The sequence below is a fragment of the Pseudophryne corroboree genome, chromosome 3 (assembly GCF_028390025.1).
Source record: "Pseudophryne corroboree isolate aPseCor3 chromosome 3, aPseCor3.hap2, whole genome shotgun sequence".
NCBI classification, from domain to species: domain Eukaryota; kingdom Metazoa; phylum Chordata; class Amphibia; order Anura; family Myobatrachidae; genus Pseudophryne; species Pseudophryne corroboree.
In genome coordinates, this window is record NC_086446.1 from 488,991,784 (window position 1) to 489,013,544 (window position 21,761).

Here is a 21,761-nt window from a genome sequence, read left to right on the forward strand (position 1 = left end):
ATATATATACATACACATATGGTTTGGGTCTGATATGCTGGCGGTCAGATTACCAATCACGGTACTTACCTTTCCCCAATGCCCCCCTAACCCTTCCTTCCCACAGTCAAAACCCTCCCCCACCCCTGCAGCCTAACCCTAATCCTCCCTGGTTGGTGCCAATATCTAACCTCCCCTTCCCGCAGCCTAAACCTAATCCTCCCCCTCCACCGCAGCCTAACCATAACCCTCCCCAGGGGTTCCTAAACCTAACCACCCCTCCACGCAGCCTAACTGTAACCTAAACATGATGCGGCACTCTCGGCTGATTCAAATAAGACACAATACCACGGATACCATATCAACGTTTCAGTTCAATACAAAGGTTTTTCGCATCCTGTTGACAATTCTATTGAATTGAAACGTTGATATGGTATCCGTGGTATTGTGTCTTATTTGAATCAGCCGAGAGTGCCGCATCTCTTGTATATCATTGCTGTTCGGCTGATGAGGGCACCAGGTGACAAGATGCTGGTTATGTGAGTGCTGGTCTAACTAATGTGTGTGTGTGTGTGTGTGTGTGTGTATACACACACACACACACATATATATACATACATATATTTATACACATACATATATATACATACACACACACACACACACACACACACACACACACACAATTCAGAGCCTAATTTCCGATTTGATGTATAACATTAAATAAAAACATCAATATAGACATACTTACCAACCATACAGGTTGAGAGATTGAATGTTGCTCTGCACCCTGCCCCAGCACAAATCCCCACGCAGCTGGGGAACTTCCTTCTTCCAGCCTGCGTGCTCAGCCAATCACTGAGCCGCAGGCTGCAGCTTGACTTCTTGTTGGGCAGCTGAGCCGTCGCTCAGCAAACTGCCCATCCAGCTCTGCAGCCACAGCGCCGGCGGCTGTGATGAGCGGCGGCTGGCGAGCTGGAGGCAGTGGGGAGGGGAGCGCAACGCACTGTCGCGGATTGGATCTGATTAGAGATCCGATCTCCGGCGGGGGGCCCTTTCAGTTAGGGGGGGCCCGGGGTACTTACCCCCGGAGCCCTCCCCTTAATCCGGCTCTGATTGGTACATCATGCTTACCTACATTCTGGCTGCTCTCTGCGGGAGAGAGCAGCCAGGTCGGCTCAGAGGGCGGGCAGGGGAGGCTGTGACGTAGATGAGGGGGTGGACCGGAGGCGGGACGGGGGTGGAGCGGGGGCGGAGCAATGGCGGGGTAACGATGACGCCTCCTTTAAGCTACGCCCCCACTCTGTAATGCCGCGATCACCGGCATTACACTGCAGGGGGCGTGGCTATGATGACGCGATTCAGCAAGAATCGCGTCATCAACTGCCCGGACCGCTCACTTTACACACTAAGTGGGCGGACGGGCAGGGGGACCCCGCGAATCGGGAGACTTGCCTGCTCTTCCGGGGGGCCGGGAAGGTCACCCGATTTTCGGGAGCCTCCCGGCCATTCCGGGAGAGTAGGCAAGTATGTGGTACATAGATCTGTGTCACGATCCAGGTAATTCCTTATCAGTATTTACCTTCCAAATGCCTCCTGAGACTGTCCCAGCGTTCCAAGCCTGGATTCCATCTGCACTGTCTGTGTGCAGCATGCTGCATCTCATTGTCTCAAATCTCTTTACTGTGATTCTGGCAACTTCATGGTTAAAACTCACATGCAAGTTACAAACAGTCTTTCTCTTTCATCCACTAGGGGACACTGGAGTCCTATACAGTAGGGGTGTGAAGCCTGCAACCGGAGGTGTGGCACAATCTAAAATTAGCATTGTCTGCACAGCCGGCTCCTCCCCCTTCACATCCCTCCTCCCTCAGTTTTGAAAATTGTGCTGGAGGTACAGCATGTGGGAGCACAGAGTTCCTGACTAAAAACTCTAAAGATCTGTAATATGGGCTGCGTCAACCTAACAAAAGGGGGACACGGCTGCTTAATATGGGAGAGACAATGATCCCTATTGAAGGGATCTGCATCTCTCTGCAAGGAGATCCTCTAATCCATTTAATTTATTCCTAAATGGCGCTATTCCAAGGGGCAGGGATCAGCCTTCCCCCTCGTATAGATACCAAGAGGGATGGTTATTGTAGCAACAGCTCCCTCTGCTGGTGATAGTATATATTAAGAAAAATACTGAGGATCTCCTAAACAAAATAATTCTACTTTACATTTATATTTTCAAAGGACTTCTATTACAAAGATCCTGAAAAAAATACAAGGAAGCAGGCGGATACCAACTTAGTCGGCTGGTGTTTTTAATTATTTTTATTTTCTTATTTATTAATTCTTGTCCTATTCCTTTTGCAATATACGAAAGGGAAGAGTAATTCCAGCCGGATCCGATACCGTTGCTTCCGTCATCTACCGCAGTCTTTCTTTTCCTAGTTTAAAGGGGAAAGCGCTGCGTAGTACCCTGGTAGGAGGGTTTAAACAACCAAGACCTGTTATGTTTGTACGAAAGGTAACAAGAAAAGCACACATGTTGGCAGCTCCGGGGTGTGCGACTCCTGCTTAGACAAGGACGCTACACCTGGGAGCAGTGCTCCGTCTAGGTCAAGGGTAGAAAACCTTGCAGATAAAATCTCCAAGGAGATGGCGGAATCACGCAAGCAGCAATCAGAATGGGCTGCGGGATTCTCAAAAATGTTGAAAAAATTTCTCATCAGGTTAACACATCCCGCACAAGCAGAAACAAATGTGCGCAAGGTAGTTAAAAGACCTCTTCCTATTGTACCAGAATCAGAGGATGATTGGGTGTGGGGTGCGGTGGCCCCTGTGTCGGTATGGCTGGGCTGCTTCAGGTCGGCACACCCTAACACTTTATTAACACTTATTATTTTTCCTATCACTTTGTATATATTATTTTAATCACACCACTTACATAGCACTTCTGTGCTTCTTATTAACCCCTATTAATTCTCACCTGTGTGCTGACCTGGGGTGGCCGACCTGTGCCGACATCGTGGGGTCCTGCACCCCCGGCCCATACCTAGTATTAGGGACCCCCAGTGACGGAGAAGCCTTGTCGATCGGCCTGGGGGCTTAACCCTATATCTGCAGATATACGCAACTAAGATCTCCGTATTATCTGACTATTATTATGTAGAAATATTATTCACTCGGTGTGCATTAGGGAACACAGTTTTTTTCATACACAGAATTACCCCTCCCCTTTTAGCACCTGAGTGACATTACAATCTGATTGAGCAGCTTTCCACTTTGTGTATTGTATATAGAGAGGCATAAATGGGTCAGCATTAGGAGGGATTGCTGACTCCAGAAGTGCCATAGGGGAAGCCAGGGGTATCCCCAGGTAAGCTGGCTCTCAGATGCTGTAGGTGCCATTACCATGTGGCCTTACACTGGGAATTTAACCCAGATATATTTGTAATTATTTATGGGGTGGGTGTGGGGTGCGGTGGCCCCTGTGTCGGTATGGCTGGGCTGCTTCAGGTCGGCACACCCTAACACTTTATTAACACTTATTATTTTTCCTATCACTTTGTATATATTATTTTAATCACACCACTTACATAGCACTTCTGTGCTTCTTATTAACCCCTATTAATTCTCACCTGTGTGCTGACCTGGGGTGGCCTACCTGTGCCGACATCGTGGGATCCTGCACCCCCGGCCCATACCTAGTATTAGGGACCCCCAGTGACGGAGAAGCCTTGTCGATCGGCCTGGGGGCTTAACCCTATATCTGCAGATATACGCAACTAAGATCTCCGTATTATCTGACTATTATTATGTAGAAATATTATTCACTCGGTGTGCATTAGGGAACACAGTTTTTTTCCTACGATGATTGAATCTAACCTAGACGCCGATTCTCCAGAAGAGGACACGGCAATCTCTGGTATTGATTCCTTACTATGACGCGGTAGGAGAGATCCTAAACTTTAAAGTGGAAGAAGTTAAGGAGCCAGAGGACTTCGAATTAGTCGAATTCCAAAATAAAAAAATAAATAAAAAAAAACACGTTCGGCAGTGTTTCCCATTCCTACATCTCTCTGATCTCGGAGGAGGCTTGGAAGCAACCTGATAAATGCTTTAAATTTCCGAAGAGGTTTCATATAACTTACCTTTTACCTAACGGTGTAATGGATAAGTGGGAGACTCCACCAGTAGTGGATGCTTCCCTAGGAAGGTTGTCAAAGAAGACAATCTTACCAATACCTTATGACACGGTTTTAAAGGATGCTTCAGATTGTAAGATGACACAAGTCCACCTTTCTACCTACTCCTTATTCGAGAACCACTCCACAGGTTAGGAGAAGTTATTCAGGACCAATGTTTAATTCATTTAGATCACAGTCCTTTCGAGCCAGAGGAAGAGGTTTCGGTACACAAGCACGTGGAGGCAGAGGTAGAGGCCGCTCACAGTCAACGACCAGAAAGCAGGATAAACCTGCTGACAAGACCGTGGCATGATGGCCTCCCAGCTCACCTGGGGACCCCTTGATGGGTGTGTGTCTGGAAGGGTTTCGGGACATCTGGGCCAAAACCTCACCAGAACTTTGGATAAACAACATAATTTCCCAGGGGTACACACTGGATTTTCAACAGAGGCCTCAGTCAGTTTTTTTACAACAGGATTGCCTCGGTGCCCTCAGAAAGCAAAGGCACTACTAACAGCACTTCAGAAATTGCGATGGTCAGAGGTCATTATCCCAGTTCCCGCCTCGCAGAGAGGAAGGGTTTTCTATTCCAATCTTTTTGTCGTGCCAAAGCCAGACGGGACGGTCAGACCGATACTCAATTTTAAAGGTTTTAAACCAGTTTCTGAGGATCTGCAAATTCAGGATGGAATCAATCCAGTCGGTCATTGCAGGCTTAGAACAAGGCAAGTTCATGGTATCCATGGAAATAAAGGATGCATATCTGCACATCCCACTCTGGACTCCTCACCAGGCTTACTTAAGGTGCGCACTGGTGACGGATCACTACCAATTCAGGGCCTTGCCGTTCGGTCTATCATCAGCCCCAAGAATCTTTACGAAGATCATGGCAATCATGGTTGCAGGATTGAGACTGTTGGGGGTCACGATTATACCTTATCTAGACGATCTACTGATCACAAGGTCCAGGACCTACAGAGAGTAGTGGCTCAGGTACTGAGGACACAAACGGTTTCTCTAAACCTGTGTGTGCAACTTCTCGGGCAGATGGTGGCGTCGTTCGAAGCTCTCCAGTACGGCAGACTTCGTTCTCGACCATTCCAGATGATCCTCATTGCTTAGGGAGCAGTTTCGCACTGACTTCTACATCGAAGAATCCGATTTCCACCGCGCATGCGAACCTCCTTAATTTGGTGGTAGTCGTTGCACAGGAATCTCGCAGCAGGCAAGAGATTCGGCATTTGGGATTGGAGGATCCTGACAACGGACGCCAGCCTCAGAAGTTGGGGTGCCATCTTAGAGGAACATTAGTTTCAAGGCAGATGGACGTTACTGGAAAACAGCCTACCCATAAACATTCTCAAACTCAGAACAGTTTACAAGGCGCTTCTCTTAGCCGAAGACCTCGTCATGGGTCAACACTTAAGGATACAGTCGGACAATGTCACGTCGACGGCTTACATAAACCGTCAAGGAGGAACAAGGAGCAGGAGGGCGTTAATGGAAGCAACGAGAATCTTATTGTAGGCAGAAAGGCAAAACATCATCCTCTCGGCAGTGTTCATTCCAGGTGTGGAGAACTGGGAAGCAGAGTCTCTCAGTCACCAGGCCATGCATCCGGGAGAGTGGTGCCTAGATCCACGGATTTTAGACATGGTGGTGAGGAGATGAGCTCTACCTCAAATAGACCTAATGGCGTCTCGGCAAAACCATCAACTGCCCAAATAATTGTCCAGGACAAGAGATACAGCAGCAGAAGGAGTGGACGCATTAACACGTCCTTGATGTTACAGGAGGGTTTATATTTTCCACCTTTCCTACTCGTACCCAGGGTTCTGACAAGGGTGAAACGAGAACGAGTGTGGGCAATTCGGATCGCACCAGATTGGCCCCGCAGGAGTTGGTACCCCGACCTGCGGGGGTTACTAGCAGCAGATCCTTAGCAGTTACCTCAGAGTGAGGACCTGCTGTCTCAGGGACCATTCCTACACCCAGACCTGAACAGGCTGCGTTTAACGGCGTGGCTATTGAAACCCGGATCTTACGGAACGGAGGGATACCTGGAACGGCCATTCCTACGATGCTTGCCACTAGGAACCTGGTCACAGCCATGCACTGCTACAGGATTTGGAAGAAGTACATGGACGGGTGTCGGGAACGTGGGTGGAGTTCGCGGAACTTCCACGTATCCAGATTTCTACTTTTCCTTCAGGCAGGTCTAGATGTAGGACTGAGGCTAGGCTCTCTGAAGGTTCAAATTTTGTCTCTCTCCATCCTATTTCAACAGCGGTTAGTATCCTTGCAGGAGATTCAAACCTTTTTACAGGGGGTTCTAAAGAGACAACCCCCTTTTCGTTCTCCCACTACGCCGTGGGACTTACATTTGGTGTTGGAATTTTTGAGATCACCAACTTTTGAGCCGTTAGCAAGAACAGGCCTGAAATATCTGTCCTGGAAGGTCTCACTATTGCTTTCCTTGGCTTCGGCCAGAAGGGTTACTGAGTTGGGAGCCTTATCGTGTAAGAGTCCCTTTTTATTTTCATGAGGGTAGGGCAGAACTCCGTCCGAGGGCAGATTTCCTTCCTCAGGTTGTTTCGGGGTTTCGTGTAAACCAACCAATTGTGGTCCCATCTTTCAAGGGTCTCGCAGATGGGGACGTGTCCTTGGATGTTGTCCGAGCTTTACGGGAATACGTACAAGTTACGTCGTCCTTCAGAAGGTCGGACCATTTGTTTGTTCTTTATGATGGACCTAAGAAGGGTTGGCCAGCATCTAAGCAGTCTTTGTCTAGATGGATTAGACTTACCATTCGGCACGCTTATATTTCCTGTGGTAAACAGGTTCCGGTTCAGACGGGTGCTCATACCCAGGGCCGGTGCAAGGATCCTCGGCACCCTAGGCAAATCTTCGGGGACCATCCCCCCCCCCCCCCCCCCCCCCACTCCACCCCAGCTTAATTTTCATCATGATGCTCAAAACACAATCTCAGATCACCACATTAAAATAATGCATATGGTGAAATAGTCTTGCATTAAAAAAAAAAAAAAGATATATATATATATATATATATATATATATATATATATATAAAATATGAAGCAGGAATCAGCGGCACTCTGCAGACTGAGTATTAGGTTAAATGGTCTTTAATTCGGACCATTTAACCTAATACTCAGTCTGCAGAGTGCCGCTGATTCCTGCTTCATCTTATTGGATCTTGCCTTTGATCGCAGAGGGCACCGCAGCAAGTATCTTTCCATACCCAATTGAGTGCCGAACCTTACCGCTATCTATCTATCTATCTATCTATCTATCTATCTATCTATCTATCTATCTATCTATCTATCTATCTATCTATCTATATATGTGTATATATATATAAGTGTCAATGCAGCCGGCACTCCCCTTGCTTATATAACATCTGCTCCGGTACCCTCCATCGGACAAAACATCCAATAACAGTGAATCTGGCGGCACTCAGGAGACTGTTCAGCAAGTGCTTAGTTTAATGGAATAACATCCAACATCCAACAATTGTTTCGGGCCTCCGCCCGTCGTCAGGAGGCCCGAAACAATTGTTGGATGTTGGATGTTATTCGATTAAACTAAGCACTTGTTGAACAGTCTACTGAGTGCTGCCAGATTTCTTCACTATATATATATATATATATATATATATATATAAAAGCACAAATAATGAAGTCACAAGCAGTAAGGCTCGTGAGTGCCGCTTCGATTCATCCACTATATACTGTGTGTGTGTGTGTGTGTGTGTGTGTGTGTGTGTGTGTATATATATATATATATATATATATATATACACACACACACACACACACTTTAGTCTATCCCTGGATTTTTTGCCCAAAGTCACAAACAAAAAAAAGTATACACAGAACAAGGGAGGCGCTGCTGCAGAACCTCTTGCCGGTCACATGACTGACAGCCAGCTGAGGTGCGTGGCAAATGTTGTCTACACCTGATATGGTGCATAAAATGTATAGTATTAGTAAGAATTCAGGAGACTGCACAAGTGTTGTGTATGTAACATCTGTGGCCATAGAAGTGATAGGCACATATCAATTTTGACATAAATAATCCCCCAATGGTGGGTGCCAGCAGTAAATATGTAAATTCATAGGCTACCTGCCTGTAGGCTTATCATTCCTGCTAGCTATCAGCTTCCTTGTGCAGACTAGTTTAGTTCATCTGATACAAATAAAAAATTAAACAAACAGATTTCTTTATTCAAGCACTCCCTCTAGTGCAGGGCCGGCTGGGAGGAGGAGAGGAAGATCAGCCGCAAGGCTGGAGCTAGGGTTTTCTGCGCTTCCCTGAAAACTATAATTTTGCACCCTCCCGTCACTCATAAAGGTACAGCGTGCTGCAAAAAAGGGTGTGTGGTCTCACAAGGAAGGGGCTGGGTAGGAACGCTGAGGGGGAGTTAGAGGGAGGGTGAGGGCAGGGACGCTGAGGGGGAGTTGGAGGGTGAGGGTAGGGGGGTTGAGGGGGGTTAGCGGGAGTTTGAGGGCAGGGACACTGCGGGGGAGTTAGAGTGGGGTGAGGGTAGGGACGCTAATGGGGGTTAGAGGGAGGGTGAGGATAGGGATGCTGAGGGAGGGTGAGGGTAGGGACGCTGAGGGGGAGTTAGATGGAGTGTGAGGGTAGGGATGCTGAGGGAGATTAGAGGAAGGGTGAGGGTAGGGACGCTGAGGAGGATTAGAGGGAGGGCGAGGGCAGGGACGCTGAAGGGGTTAGTGGGAGGGTGAGGGCAGGGACATTGAGGGGGATTAGAGGGAGGGTGAGAGTAGGGACGCTGAGGGCGTTAGAGGGAGGGTGAGGGATGGACGCTGTGGGGAGTTGGAGGGTGAGAGATGGACGCTGAGGGGGGTTAAAGGGAGAGTGAGGGATGGACACTGAGGGGGGTTAGAGGGAAGGTGAGGGATGGAACGCTGAGGGGGGTTAGGACGGTGAGGGTAGGGACGCTGACTGGGAGTCAATGGGAGGGTGGGGGCATGTGTACATAGGATGCAGTAATCTGTGTACCTAAGACATACTTTTCCTGACATATGCTTTCTTTGGAATTTTATTGAAAATGATGTGTATATAAATATGTGTGTATGTATAACATTAAAAAATATAGCTCTATTAGAATAAATGAATACTTTAAATCTATGTGTGGGATTTCTGACAATTAAACTTAACATGTAGTCTATATGCAATGCAGAGAGCCCCCGAATGTCACTTACCTGATATTGGCTGAAGCAGTGCCTCCTCTCCACTTAAGGGACAGGCAGCTGTTACACGTGGGTCTCTATCTCTGATGCCTCGTCTCCACCTCCTAGTTATTGCGGCCGCTCCTCCTCGGTTAGTCTTTGCAGGGGGAGGGTCAGGCTTTGCTCTTGGTGTGACATCATCATGTCACACGAAGCAGCTACCCGTGGACTTAAAGCAGCGGAGGCGGAGCTCGGGGCGGGACTCGGGGTGGGACTCAGAGCTGCTAGTCTCCTCCTGGATTTGACTGGGCAGGCGGCGACAGCAGAAATATATTTAAAATGTCTGTGATATGGGCAATGGGTGGTCCCGGGCCAGTGCACATCCGGACCCCTTAAGTTTCGCCGGGCACAGTGACGTCATCGAGAGAGGGGGAGACGGGACGCGCTCTTGATGCTGCTGGTGCCGCTACTGCCTGACATTCAGTGAAGGGCAGAGGCTGCAGCAGCTACAGTGCACATCAGCAAGGTAGCAGAGCAGGGAGAGCGCCTCCCTGCTTTGCAGACCTTGCTGACGATCAGCCGGTGGTGGGAGAAGAACTGTCCGCTGCTGTAAATCTTACCATTCCGGGTGAAGGTGCCGCCCCCGTCCTCTAGCAGCTCTTCACCTTACACGTCAGCGTAGGTAGGGAGCGGATCTTCTCCCTGGTCATCGCGGCAGCAGTGAAGGGGGAGAGCAAGCGATGCCAGGGAGGTGGGGACAGGACATCCAACACCAGGTGAACAGGGAGCGGGCGCCTCGCATCCCTCACAGCGCACATCCTGTGACATACTGTACTGCACTCCACTCAGTACCGCCCTCCAAGTGCCGGCGCCCATAGGCAGCTGCCTAAAGCTGCCTAATGGTAGCGCCGGCCCTGCTCATACCACCCGATCAGTGGATGCCTCATGGGTGGCTGCCAGCGGTACTTCCACTACTCAACTTTGCAGAGCGGCAACGTGGTCCTTAGCCCACACGTTCGCGAAATTTTACAGGTTTGATACGTTTGCGTCCGGAGACTCTAAGTTCAGACGCTTAGTTTTGCAGGCCACTGACAGCACTCCCTCCCTGGGGGATAACTTTGGGACGTCCCCTACTGTATAGGACTCCAGTGTCCCCTAGTGGATGAAAGAGAAAAGTGGATTTTGGTACTTACCGATAAATCCATTTCTCTGAATCCTCTAGGGGACACTGGACGCCTGCCTCGGTGCTGTCAACCTGTTGTGTTCAAAGTTCTTGTTCAAACAGTTCGTACAAACAGCGTTAGTTTTTCAGTTAAGAGTTTCTTGGCTGCTGTTTGCTATGTTGTACGGTTCAGTTCCTCGCCATGTGCTATAGTATCATGTCCTATTCTCTCAGTCAAATTTTCCAAACTGAGGGAGGAGGGATGTGAAGGGGGAGGACTCCAGTGTCCCCTAGAGGATTCAGAGAAATGGATTTATCGGTAAGTACCAAAATCCTCTTTTCCCTCCAAGTTCAAACATGGGCGCAGCCATGTTTGTTTTCATCACATGTTCCTTTTCAGCCTATCAGCTGCACTCTAGTTTCTGCCTAATTATCCAGCAGCTGCACTTTAGACTCTGCTTAATCAGCCAGCCAATCCCTGCTTCCCAGCTGGTATAAGTATCCTGTTCCTGGGCTGGAAAGTTGTCAGTGATTCAGTTGTCAAACCCAGTGATAGAAGTCTCTCCTGCTTGTGGTTGTCTGCTATTGTTCCAGGGATTCCAGCTCCTGTGTTCAGCTCCACTAGAGACTCGCACCAGCTACCACCTTGCGGTGCAGCCTGACTCTGCAGTGTCCCAGCATTGCATCCTGTGACCGTCAGTTACCCGACACCGGCTTCCAGCTTCCAGTGGTGCTCTGCCCTGCCAGTTACCATCGGTGTTCTGCCATCAATCTCCAGTCACCATCGGTGTTCCGCCATCGATCTCCAGCCACCATCGGTGTTCTGCCATCGATATCCAGCCACCATCGGTGTTCCGCCATCGATCTCCATTCCATCATCGGTGTTTCGCCATCGATCTCAAACACCTTCTGTATATGCTCTCAAGCATCTCCTGTATTTGCTCTCAAGCATCTCCTGTATATGCGCTCACAAGCATCACAAGTATATGCTTCTAAGCATCACCTACATAACTCCTCGTTCTCAAGCTACAGTTTGCATTCCAACATTATTAACACAGCTCTTTAGTGCATTGGTGTGGTAAAGGACTCACCATCTCCAGGTCCTTTAAGACTGTTCTATTGTACCACACCTAGAGACTTCCTATGTGCATCTCTGAGAGCTGTGACTTGTCGTCCTGTTACCATACTGCTAGCTGTCGCTATCATTTGTGAGCTGAGTTCATTTAATAAACCTGTTGAACATATCCTCTGTTGTTGTGGTCACACCTTCGGACTTTAGGTTCTACAGGTTCACGCATATCCAGGAGTCCTATCTGGCCTCTCACATGTAAGTATACCTCAGCCCCTACAACTGAGGCTTCCAGTAGTAAGCACCAGCCCTCAGTTGCGACAATCTGCAGAGGATGTCGATGGATGCTCCAATTCTGCTCCCTCAACGTCCAGATCTACTAATGCAGGGCCCTTGTTATCACAAGCATCTGGATCGGCTGTCTTTAACGGCGTGGCTGTTGAAACCTCTATCCTAAAGTCAAGAGGTTTTTCACAACAGGTAATTCAAACTATGGGGGTCATTCCGAGTTGTTCGCTCGTTATTTTTCTCTCGCATCGGAGCGATTAGTCGCTAATGCGCATACGCAATGTCCACAGTGCGACTGCGCCAAGTAAATTTGCTAAGCAGTTAGGTATTTTACTCACGGCATTACGAGGTTTTTTCTTCGTTCTGGTGATCGTAATGTGATTGACAGGAAGTGGGTGTTTCTGGGCAGAAACAGGCCGTTTTATGGGTGTGTGCGAAAAAACGCTACCGTTTCTGGGAAAAACGCGGGAGTGGCTGGAGAAACGGAGGAGTGTCTGGGCGAACGCTGGGTGTGTTTGTGACGTCAAACCAGGAACGACAAGCACTGAACTGATCGCAGATGCCGAGTAAGTGTGGAGCTACTCAGAAACTGCTAAGAAGTGTCTATTCGCAATTTAGCTAATCTTTCGTTCGCAATTTTGATAAGCTAAAATTCACTCCCAGTAGGCGGCGGCTTAGCGTGTGCAAAGCTGCTAAAAGCAGCTTGCGAGCGAACAACTCGGAATGACCCCCAATGCTCAGAGCAAGGAAACCCTCCTCTGCTCGCATTTATCATCGAATATGGCAAGCCTATATTTATTGGTGCAGTGAAAGAAATATTGATCCAAGATCTTTCAGAGTATCCAGAATCTTAGATTTCCTTCAGGCAGGAATGGATAAGGGTTTGAAGGTGGCTTCCTTGAGAGTTCAAGTTTCAGCATTGACTGTATGGTTTCAAAAGAAAATTGCCACTTTACAGGATGTGCGTACTTTTTTCCAGGGAATGCTGCGCATTCAACCACCTTTTGTTCCTCCTGCAGTACCTTGGGATTTAAGTCTGGTCCTCAAAGCCCTTCAAGGGGCTCCGTTTGAACCACTTAAGAAAGTGGATCTTAAATGGTTGACAGCTAAAGTACTCTTTCTACTGATTATGACTTCAGCTAGAAGAGTATCAGATTTAGGAGCACTGTCATGTAAATCTCCTTTTCTGATTTTTTTTATCCAGATAAAGCAGTTCTCAGAACTAGGTCTGGTTATCTTCCTAAGGTGGTATCTAAGTTTCACCTTAACGAAGAAATTGTAGTCCCGGCTTTTCAGGTATCTGCGTGAGAGGCATCGCTGGACGTAGTCCGGGCATTAAGAATCTACATAGATCGTACCAGTGCCATCAGAAAGACAGATTCTCTGTTCATTCTCTACGGTTTCACAAGAGGGGATAGCCTGCTACTAAACAGACACTAGCAAGATGGCTTCGAATGACGATTTCAGAAGCATACTCTCGAGCTGATCTCCCTGTTCCGGCTAATGTCTCTGCTCACTCTACACGTAAGGTAGGTCCTTCATGGGCAGCACAACATGGTGCTTCAGCAGAACAGATATGTAAGGCAGCCACATGGTCTTGCATTAACACTTTCATAAGACATTATGCCTTGGATACCTTTGCCTCTCATGATGCTGAATTCGGGCAAAAGGTTCTCCTGTCTAATCAGGAGCATCCCCACCACTAAAAATTGCTTTGGGAAGTCCCAATGTTATCCTGTGGATAACCTGTGGACCCTGCCGGAGAAATATACGTTATGGTAACAACTTACCGTTGATAACAGTATTTCTCCTATGTCCACAGGTTTCCACAGGGATCCCACCCTGACGCACCTGATTTGAGAATCTTTATACTCACTAACCTCTTCCCTCTTGCATGGAAGGGTGTGCATGTGTGTTCTTCTCCCCTGAATAGGGTTCTACATAATGCTCCTACCTAAATGATTTGGAAACAACTGATTTGACTGAGTCGGTGGGCGGGATTATATGGACGAGCCTATTGCATCCTGGGAGGCCAGAAAGCTTGTGATCGTTTGGTGCCAATCCGCTGTCACTCTATCATATCGCAATGTTATCCTGTGGAAACCTGTGGCCATAGGAGAAATACCGTTATCAACGGTAAGTTCTTACCATAACATATATTTTTCCCTGTCTGGGGCAGTCATAAGGCCAGCCATGGCTTCAGCCTGCATAGCAAAGGCAGTGGCTGCCTGGGCTGATGCATTGGAGAGGGATTCTAGAGAGCAAAAATGCCATATAGCACATATAAATCAGGCTGCAATGTTATTGGAAGAGGCAGCATTGGATATGGGTACTATTGCCTCCAGGGCATCAGCTTCAACAATAGCTGCTCGTAGAGCAGTTTGGCTATGTACGTGGAAAGCTGATTCAGAATCTAAGAAGGTTTTGGAATCTTTGCCCTTCTCTGGAGATATTTTTTTTTTGTAAAGAATTGACAAATATTTTGTAGTCAGAAGCAGACTCCAAGAAGGTCAAGTTTCCTTCCACATACAATTTCAAACCTAAAATTCTGGCTTTTCAGCCCTTTCGGTCTAAAGGAAAAGCTAAAGGTAAAAGTGATAGCAGGCAGTCCCTGTCGCATTCGCGGCGCTGCGGCTGCCGCGCTTACCGCTCTGGGTGCGCTGGGTCTCCCGGCGGTCGTCGCCCCCGGTGGGCTCCGGGTCGTCACGTCTTGCTGGCGCTGCCTCCGGCGGGTTCCCGGGGTGTAGGCGCCGCCATTGCGCCCGGCATCCACGAGAGCGTGGTGAGCGGTTGACGTCATCGGCCCCTTCCGCCAATCGGGAGAGGGCGGGAAGTTCAAAGGCAGACGCCGTACAGAGCCCCGGCGCCTGAGTATCGTCTTTTCCAATGATCACCAGTGCTAGCAGCGTTCAGCGTGTTCTCAAGCTGAACGTCTCCTGTGTCCCAGCATTGCAGAGTATCTTTCAGTGGGACATTCCCTGTGCTACCAGCGTTACAGTGTATCACTCAGTGGAACCTTCTCCATGCTACCAGCGTTACAGTGTATCACTCAGTGGAACCTTCCCTGTGCTACCAGCGTTACAGTGTATCACTCAGTGGGACATTCTCTGCGTTACCAGCATTACAGTGTATCTCTCAGAGGGACACCTCCTGTGCTTCCAGTATTACAGGGTATCCCTAAGTGGAACGCCTCCCAAACTTCCAGAGTTACACTGAATGTCAAATCCTCATTTATTTCTTCAGCATCACTCACAAGTTCTTCATTCTTCTGTGTGCTTCAACATCGTTCTCAAATCCTCATTCATTTCTTCAACATCGCTCACAAGTTCTTCATTCTTCTGTGTGCTCCAACATCGTTCTCAAATCTTCATTCATTTCTTCAGCATCGCTCGCAAGTTCTTCATTCTTCTGTGTGCTTCAACATCATTCTCAAATCTTCATTCATCTCTTCAGCATCGCTCACAAGTTCTTCATTCTTCTGTGTGCTTCAACATCGTTCTCAAATCTTCATTCATCTCTTCAGCATCGCGCACAAGTTCTTCATTCTTCTGTGTGCTTCAACATTGTTCTCAAATCTTCATTCATTTCTTCAACATCGCTCACAAGCCTTGGCCACAACTTATTCTTTAGCATTACACGTCGGTTACAACAGCTAAGTTCTGCATTAGGAAAACCTACATCTGGCCATCCCTGCTCCGGCCCAGCTGTGGTTCCTCTTCCCTATCATCGGAAGATCCCCCGAGTTCTCAACACTCCCAACCCAGGTCAGTGACAGTATACTCAGGCCACATGGACCCGGGGGATCGGAACCCAGAGTCAAGCGCCATCCAAAACTTGGCTTTCCGAGTTCAGAGTCAGGAGGCGGCACAGAGCCAGGTGATGCAGTATCTCCAGGAATTATCCGGCCGGCTGGATCAAATTCAGGCCTCCCTGGATTCAGTAGTTCCGGCTCCTGCTCCAATACCCGCTCCAGTAGTCGTCTCCAGTCATGTTCAATCCTCGTCTGGAACCAGGTCACGCCTTCAGCTTCCCACTCCCTCTCGCTATAATGGGAATCCAAAGAATTGCCGTGGTTTTCTCAACCAATGCGAGGTGCATTTTGAACTTCTCTCACACAATTTCCCCACGGATCGGTCCAAAGTGGCATACATTATTTCCTTGCTTGAAGGTTCAGCGTTGGATTGGGTGTCTCCGTTGTGGGAACGATCTGACCCATTGGTTTCCAGTTACACTAATTTCATTGCATCATTCCGAAGGATTTTTGATGAGCCCGGCAGAACGACCGCTGCTTCCTCGGACCTGCTCCGAGTCCGTCAAGGCTCCCGTTCTGTGGGACAGTATGTGGTTCACTTCCAGACCATTGCCTCAGAACTACGCTGGAATAATTATGATCTCAGGGACGCTTTCTGGAACGGGCTCTCTGACCGTCTGAAGGACGAGCTGGTCACTAGGGATCTGCCGGATCCTTTAGAAGAGTTGATCTCACTCTGTGTCAAGGTGGATCTTCGCATGCAGGAACGAGGTGGTGAACTTAGTCGGTCGGATCGATCCAGATTCCGGCTTCTCCCGCCTAAGCAAACAGTTACCCCGAGTCCAGACGAACCCATGCAAATCAACCGATCCCGGCTGTCCCCGGAGGAACGACAGCGCCGTCATGAGGGTAAACTCTGCCTCTACTGTGGAGCCGCGAATCACTTTAGCAAGTTCTGCAAGTCCCGTCCGGGAAACAGGCAGGCCTAGCTTGTTCCGGAGGAGTCAAGTTAGGGGTTACATCTAAATCTTCTCCGACAGTGGATTGTTTACTCTCTGTGTCTCTGTTTTCTGAGTCTATAGCCAAACCTGTTAAGACCCTGCTGGACTCTGGGGCTGCAGGAAATTTTGTTTCTCTTTCTTGTGTTCAGAGTCTGGGTTTACAGTTACAGTCTGTCAAACGACCTATAACGTTGACTGCCATCAATGGTACCAAAATATCTAATGGTCTTATTACAAGTCACACAGAGCCAATCAAGCTGCAGGTCGGAGCTCTGCATCAAGAACATTTGGAGTTTCTAGTAATTCCGGAGATGCCTCACGATCTTGTTCTTGGTCTACCTTGGCTTAAAATTCACAACCCTCACGTCGACTGGAAGTCATCACAAATATTGTCCTGGAGTTCATTTTGTCACTCTAGTTGTCTCACTCCTGTTTACCCGCTCCGTGCATCTTCCAAGTTGGATGAGGAGCTCATTCCGGAGGCCTATCGTGAGTTCACAGATGTGTTCTCGGAACAGGCGGCCGATCAGTTATCACCCCATAGACCCTGGGACTGTCCCATTGAGCTTATCCCAGAGAAAATGCCACCCCGGGGACGCACATATCCCTTGTCATTACCCGAGACCCAAGCTATGTCGGACTATATCAAATCTAATCTACTGAAAGGATTCATTCGCCCCTCTAGCTCCCCGGCTGGAGCAGGTTTCTTTTTCGTGAAGAAGAAGGACGGGGGGTTAAGACCATGTATTGATTATCGTGGCTTAAACGATATCACCGTTAAGAACAAATACCCTTTGCCGCTAATTACTGAGCTATTTGATAGGGTTCGTGGAGCCCACGTCTTCACTAAGCTCGACTTAAGAGGAGCCTATAATCTGATACGTATCCGACAGGGGGACGAATGGAAGACGGCCTTCAATACCAGGGACGGGCATTACGAATATCTGGTAATGCCGTTTGGCCTCAGCAATGCCCCTGCCGTTTTTCAGGGTTTTGTAAATGAAATCTTCCGAGATATGTTATACCAAAGCGTAGTGGTGTACTTGGATGACATTCTGATATTTTCTAAGAATCTTGCAGAGCACAGAGTACAGGTCAAAGAAGTACTTCTTCGCTTATGAAGGAATTGTCTCTACGGCAAGATTTCCAAATGTATCTTTGAGGTCCCTTCGATTCCGTTCCTCGGTTATGTCATTTCGGGTACGGAGCTTCGCATGGATCCGGAAAAACTCACTGCCATTCAGGACTGGTACAAAGATTCCTGGGCTTTGCAAATTACTACCGGTAATTCATTAAGGGATTTTCTACCATCGTTGCACCCATTACTGCCCTAACCAAAAAGGGGTCTGACCCAAGTCTCTGGTCTTCCGAAGCTGTAGAAGCATTTGCCCAGTTGAAATCAGCCTTTATGTCTGCTCCGGTACTCCAACAACCGAATTTCTCAAAACCATTCTTCTTGGAAGTCGATGCTTCCTCAGTAGGCATCGGTGCCGTCCTTTCACAGTACTCTTCTGATGGGAAGTTACATCCATGTGGTTTCCATTCTCGTAAGTTCTCTCCTGCTGAACGTAACTACACCATTGGAGATCAGGAACTTTTAGCAATAAAATCTGCCCTAGAAGAATGGAGGTACTTATTGGATGGTGCTAAACACCTAATTACTATTTACACCAATCACAAGAACTTGTTGTATATCAAGACGGCCCAGTGCTTGAATCCCTGTCAAGCTAGATGGGCGCTCTTCTTCACTCGGTTCTCGTTCGTTATTAAGTACCGGGCCGGGACTCTTAACGCTAAGGCTGATGCTCTGTCTCGTTCTTTAACGGCCTCGGATGAGGAGAATTCCTTTGAAAAGAGTTTAATTCTCAGTCCAGTCTCTATTTCAGCAGCTCCCACCTCTCTGGGTCCTCCTCCTGGGAGAATGTCTGTACCAGTTGAATTTCGACCAAAGTTACTGCAGTGGGCTCATATCTCCAAGTTTTCCGGTCATCCTGGAGTTCAAAAAATGTGTGAATTTCTACGAAGGTCATATTGGTGGGACACCATGAAGTAGGATATACAAGATTATGTCAATTCATGTCCTCAATGTGCTCAGCACAAAACTCTTTGTCTGCCTCCTGCGGGGTTGCTTCGTCCACTGTCCATTCCTAAGAAACCCTGGACCCATATTTCTATGGACTTTATTACCGAATTACCACTCTCCAAGGGTTACAATACCATCTGGGTGATTATTGACCGCTTTTCAAAAATGGCACATTTTGTTCCATTGACCGGTTTACCAACGGCTCCCAAGTTGGCTTTACTATTTATTCGTGAACACTTCCGCCTGCACGTGTTACCTCGGGAGATAGTCTCTGATCGAGGGGTACAGTTCACTGCAAGATTTTGGAGGGCCCTCTGCTCAGCCTTACAAATAAAACTCAAGTTCTCATCTGCTTACCATCCACAAACCAATGGGCAAACTGAACGTGTCAATCAAGATTTAGAGACTTTTCTCCGCGTTTATCTCTCTCCTTCACAGAGTGATTGGGTGGAACTGTTACCCTGGGCCGAGTTTGCCCATAATCATCTGTACCACTCTTCCACTGGTGAGTCCCCATTCTTCATTAATTACGGATTCTATCCACGAGTCCCAGAATTACCAATTTTTCCTTCGGAGGATGTTCCTGCTGCATCTTCCACTCTCCGGCACTTCAGTCAAATCTGGAGTAGGGTTCATGCTAATCTCAAGAAAATCTCTGGCTGCTACAAATTATTTGCGGATAGAAAACGGTGAGCAGCTCCTCAATACAAAGTTGGTGACAGGGTATGGCTCTCTACCCGCAATCTTCATTTAAGAGTCCCCGCTATGAAGTTTGCTCTGAGGTTCATCGGTCCTTACCCCGTTTTGCAAGTCCTGAACCCTTTTGTCTGCAAATTGGGATTGCCTTCCCACTTTCGGGTACCAAATTCTTTCCATGTTTCTCTCCTTCATCCCCTCATTTTTTTAACGTAAAACAATTTTTTATTAATGCATCACTTCACATTACAATAAAAGTTGTATAAACAGTACAAGGTTTAAGATGTGTACATATAGCATAGGGAGTCGGATATAAAATCAAGTGTACCGTTTAGATATGAGCACACAATTCACAGTAGGTCACTTCAAGGACCAATGCTATACATAAATATTATTGTCATCTACACGTACCTTAGAGATTAGGTATAGTACAATTTTTACTACAAGAAACCTGCATTTTAGGCGATACGGAGAAGTGGGGGAGGCCGGGGTCCCACAACACTACCAGTACTCAGTTGTCAAGCACAATGGGAGGGTCCCCCATCGCCACTCTTGTCTCATACCACTCAGTGGTTTTAAAGGAGTGATTAAGTCTAGCCTGAAAATCTACCGGAAGAGTGGCGATATAGCTCTCCCAGGAGTCGAAAAATCTCCCCACCAATTTGTCTTTCTGCAGTGTGGTTTCTAGCCATTGCATCTGAAACAAATGATGGAGCTTTCCCTTAAACAAAGCTAGAGTAGGCGGATCTTTATATATCCAAGATTGCAAAATTGCTTTACGCGCAGCCGCACTAATCGCCAGTAACAATCTTTTACATCCCTTCGTTACCCTTTGTCCAGCCGGAATTATCCCAAAACTTGCCCATTCTGCCGTGAAGGGAATAAAATTTATCAGCTGCTCTGTGACATATTGCCTCACCTGAAGCCAAAAGCGACGGAGCATCGGGCACAACCAAAAACAATGCATGAGATCTGCTTTGGGTGCATGGCGTTTCAGACATCTGTCCGAATCTACCATGCCCGCTTTATATTGTTTATCAGGGGAAAAATATGCCCTATGGACAATATTGTAGAACATCTCATGATATTGTGCCGAGGGTAATAACTTGCAAGAAAGGAGCAGATTGTTTAGCAACATCTCACATGTAAGCGCAGGAAAATCTGATAACCATTTTGTCATTCCCGATTGCGACCTTGAGTGATCCATCGGAGTGTTAAGTTTTCTGTAATGTATAGATAAGGCCTTTTTATTGGCCGGTGGTGTTCTGAGAAAGAAATCTAGATCATTTGCGTAGTCCGCCCTCGAAAGGGTGTGAAGTATCGAGCATGCGTAGTGTTGCATCTGCAAAAATGCTAGCGGGTATCTTAGAAGAAATGGGTAGGTCTCCTGAGCTTGTGTAAATGTCAGTGGTTTCCCAGTTCCCACATCGACTGTGTCTTATATCTTTCAGGCCTTCTTTGTGGAACATCGTAAATGGGAAGCCCGCCTCCCCACGCTGGAAATCGTTGTTACCGAGAAATGTTAAAAATAAGGACTTGTGTCCCCCCAAATTCCTCGAACGTCTGAGAATGTGCCAGAGGCGATAGACTGACCACAGAAGGGGATTGTCCTTCAACTCTTGGTCAAATTTTGCTTCTACACCATGGAGGAAATTTATCAGATTTTTTGTTTTTACAAATTGTGCTTCCAAATGTGTATTAGCATAAGTATCTTGATCAGTTAACCAGTCTCTTAGAAATCTCATTAAAGAAGCCTGGTTATAAAGTTGAGTGTTTGGAAAGTTTATTCCTCCATTAGCCTTTGACTGTTGAAGGTTATGCATAGCTATGCGGGGCCTTTTTCCTTTCCATATAAATTGTCTGAATAGTTTAGTTATATATGTCAGGTCAGATCTACTGATCAGTACAGGTACGGATTGCAAAATATATAAGAGTCTAGGGAATGTGCACATCTTAATCAAGTTGGCCCTTCATAGATATGAGAGCGTTAAATGTTTCCAGCCTTCCAGTTCTTTTGCTATTGAGTCTATCGCCTCCTTTACATTCAGTCTATATAACTCAGCGGGGTATTTTGGGAGTTTAATGCCCAGATATGTTATATACGTATTTGCCCATTTTATTGGTATCCGTTTCCCCACTCCGGACTCCTTTTACCCGTTTTTAAATATAACCCCACCGATTTGGAAAGATTGACCTGGAAGCCAGATATTTTTCCATAATCGTGTAATAAATCCAAAATGCTTTGGAGTGATTCCCTGGGATTCCCAATATAAACCAAAACGTCATCCGCGAATGCTGATAGTTTTATTTCTTTTTCTCCTACTAAAATACCACGATA

At 47.3% G+C, this 21,761-nt stretch overlaps 1 long non-coding RNA gene across 1 annotated transcript; it reads left to right on the forward strand.

Annotated features, from left to right (window-relative positions):
* The first annotated feature begins 8,422 nt into the window (after window positions 1-8,422).
* Window positions 8,423-21,188, forward strand: LOC135057928 (uncharacterized). Its single transcript, XR_010244468.1, has 2 exons — window positions 8,423-8,531; window positions 20,875-21,188. It is a non-coding gene; the product is annotated as an uncharacterized LOC135057928 (long non-coding RNA).
* Window positions 21,189-21,761: the final 573 nt, after the last annotated feature.